A 3,772-nucleotide genomic window follows, 5' to 3' on the forward strand; every position below is an offset into this window, starting at 1 on the left:
CCACTGGCCTGGAGAATAGACAGTCACTGTGGCCTTCTGGTCGTGCCAGTGCTTCATCCACTTCTGACTGGCCTTTAGGTTTTTTGTCGACTATTCCATGTACTTTGCCATTCTACACTGAAGGCCAAGTACATAGGGTATGGTATGAATGCAGTGTGAGAGTACGCATGAGTGATATGAACATAGATTGAAATGTTTTATGGACTGGGATGTACTTCTCTGAGAGAGGAGAGCAAACAGATCCCTATGAAATTTTTATTCTAAATAATTGTTAAATAATGAAATACTACATTTTATTGAACGTGCATATTCAAATTGAAAATTATTGAGATGATGTTTGTTGTGTATACATTTTGTGACAAATTTATACAATTGTATAACAGAAAAAATAAAAAAAAATGTTTTATTAACAATATGCTAAAAAATAATAAATGAATATTTTTGATACAAAGTGGTATGGTATATGACAATATATTGAGTATAAATCATATGTAAGAAAGGAAAAATCACAATAGGAGTGTGGGGAAGCAAGTGACCCTGTAAACATAGTGTAATGTTAAACAAAAATTTCGGTAGAGGGCTGTTTATTAGTGGTCGTTAAAAATAATACCTCTGGTCTCTCTAAGTTTGTTGCAAGTACATAGTCCACCACATCTTGTGATGGGGATGAGGGGTTGCCCTCCCATCCCTCTTTCACCAGACCGAGGGGACCTCGTACAGGGCGTCCAAACAGAAGCTCAAAGGGGCTAAACCTGACACTGTTCTGTGGCACCTCCCTGCAGGCGATCAGAAGGCATGGCAGGAAAGTATCCCATTTTCTCCTTGGGTGCTCTTCCAAGCTGCCTATCATGCCTTTCAGGGTCTTGTTGAACAGCTCAACAAGCCCATTTGTTTTTGCAGGGAAGCATGTTGAGAAGCTATAGGTGACTCAACACTTTTCCCACATGGCCTTCATATACGCTGATATGAAGTTTGATTTCCCCCCCCACCCCCCCCATCGTCCCTCACCCCCTCTGTCGGAAATTGCTTCCTTGGGGAATCCAACACTGGAGAATATCCCAATCCGAGCCTTCGCAATCACGGGGTCTTTGATGGACTCCTCAGAGGGACAGCCTCAGGGTATCTTGTTGCGTGTTCCACCGCCACCGAGATATGTTACCTGAGCTGGTTTGAGTATCCAAAGGACCCACAATATCCATGCTTATTCTCTGAAATGGCTGCCAATCCACGGGTAGTGCAATTAAGTGGGCCTTGTGCCACCGCCTGACTTGCCGGAGGTTTGACAAGTCGGGCAGGACCGGAAAAATTCCTTAACCTAGATGCCAAACTGCGGGCAGTAAAAGTTCGCAGACAACTGGTCTGATGTCTTAGTCACTCCCAAGTGACCTGCTAAAGGAATTTGGTGAGCCAAATACAAAAGGAGCTTTCTGTGGCATTTGGGAATCACCAGCCTCCTGGTGCCCTCACCCTCAGTCTTTTGGCTCACTGTACAGGAGTCCATCCTCCAGTACACTTTGAACAGTCCAGGGGCCTCGCCCTTAGCCTGCTTCTGCAGACCCAGAGTGGGACACCGTTTCTGGGCTGTGCAGAAGTCCATCTGACCTGGGCTCTCAGCTGATGCAATTTCATCCAGCTTGGGCAGACCCTTCAGATCTGTGCCCACCTGGTTCTCCGCCTCAGGTTCCTGCGCTGCGGCAGGCAATTCTGAAGTCAGAGTCCCCTGCTACCGAAGTAGGGTCCTCAGTGGCTACTAGCCCCTTCTGCAGGGGTAGGTGACTCAGTAGTCTGTGGAACAGGAATAAGCGCTACCGGCCATACCAGTCCTTCCAACAAGCCCTCTGGAACCACTCCAGGCACCAAGCCTCTGAGTGTGTTCAATCTGGCAATCTCTTTGGCCCTCGATCATGTAGCAGCTGCAACTATTTTGGGATCAGGGTGATCAGTACCCAACAGACATGGGACAGGGATGGAGTCTTTCACCACTACACGGCGCTGGGTTGTTTCACCTCGCCGGCTGAAGTCTATCGCCAAGGGACACTTACTCTTTCCGTCAAACCCACTGACGCACAAATCAGGCCCACAAATATACTGGTCTGGCTGTACCCACTGCTGGGTGACAGCAGTGATGCTAACCGTAGGAGTTTTGTGATCCTTGATATACACATGTTCTACATAGTTGAGTATTATTGGGAACTGTAATCTCTTCTGGAGACCTGGTACTGTTTCACTCGGTGGAACCAATCCACATTCGGCCAAACCCTGGTCTAGTGGGAATTCCTCCTCTAAGAGGCCCACACTAATGATGGCCTCTTCCACAAGTCCAACATTCACAATGGCTTGCTTGGGTAAGTCCTTGCAAGCAGGATCCCCTTTCCTATGGCCCTGCTCATTACACATGAAACAACCTTTGTGTGGTGAGAACGCAGGTGTCCCAGTGTTAGGGGTGCCTGCGCTCTTCTTTGTGGTGTGCACAACTGAACTAGAGTTTTGGGATTTCGATTGGGTTGGACCTTTGTCCTTCCCATCCTTGTTTACTTTTTTGTTTGTCTGCTTCCGGTTTGGGTGTGCTGCTTGAGCCTTTTTCTGGACTTGAGTACTCGCAACCCTGTTGGCAGCCTTTGCAAGCTCCCTAGGGTCTGTGATAGGCTTGTCCACAAGATGCTGGTGGTGGTCAACCTCACAATTCTTCAATACATGCCCAGACACAATCAAATTGCACATCCCTTTAAATGTGTCAACTTAGTTACCAGCCACCCGGCCCCCCACCCACCTGCTCAGATATTTCAATGACAAGTGTGCGAACACTTCAAATGTCTGCCTACTTTTCTTTCCGAACACTCTGAAGCTCTTGAGATACTATTCTGGGGTTTTACAGAGCTTGCTGAGGAGGGCTGCCTTCATGCTCTCATAAATAGGCCTTTCCTCAGGAGTTAACTGAAGAATTGCATTAGTCCCTGGTGTCGGTGAGCGAATCGGGGTTGCACCCCACAGTACATCTTCCACCTCCTGTAGCTGGAAAGCCAGCTTGTGTGTGTCAAACCAGTCAAAAATATCCTTACCCGCTTCCTAAGCCTTCACTAAGTCTTTGGGGATGTGCCGTCGGAGCTTATCCTGGGCACTCTGGTTTGAGCCTCTACTGTTGCTTTCGCTAGAGGTGGATATGTTGGCCTCCATCTGCTCTTCAAGTGCCAGCATGCGCATCTCTATGGTGACCTTCTCCCACTCTTTCTATAGTGCTAGTCTCCTCTCCTCCAGGAGGAGCTGTCTAGCCACTACATTATTAACAGCCAGAACAATTACTGGATCACTTAGAGACTCTGCCGAGGTCTGGGACCTGCGGGATGCCGTACTAGCCCCTGTCCTCACGGACTCTCTCGAGTGGTGAGAAACCACAATTGCCTGCCTGGCGGGATGATTGGTGAGAAACACTGCTCATGTGGTTGTCCTCGTCATTGTCCCCCCCCACCCCGCCCCCGCCGGAAGATTTTGTACGTTCGAGTACGGGCCTAGCCCGTCCCCTGGGGTCTTCTACCCAACCGCCCTTGCTTCTACCCAAGCTTGGAGGCTTGTCAACAACTCTGGTATATTAACATTGGTGCTGTGCGGAAGTCCCCTCTTTTCACATAAGACGTGCAGGACATTCTTGGTCCGGCCTGTTAGTCTCCATTTCAGGATCCATGACTTACTAATACCTAGCAGTGACTAAGCGTTGCCTGCAACAGTACTTTTACTGTTGGGTGACTAACCTGTGCTCAACACTCCAACTGATCCG

Source organism: Ambystoma mexicanum, chromosome 4q, assembly GCF_040938575.1.
Source record: "Ambystoma mexicanum isolate Mex_15411 chromosome 4q, UKY_AmexF1_1, whole genome shotgun sequence".
NCBI lineage: Eukaryota > Metazoa > Chordata > Amphibia > Caudata > Ambystomatidae > Ambystoma > Ambystoma mexicanum.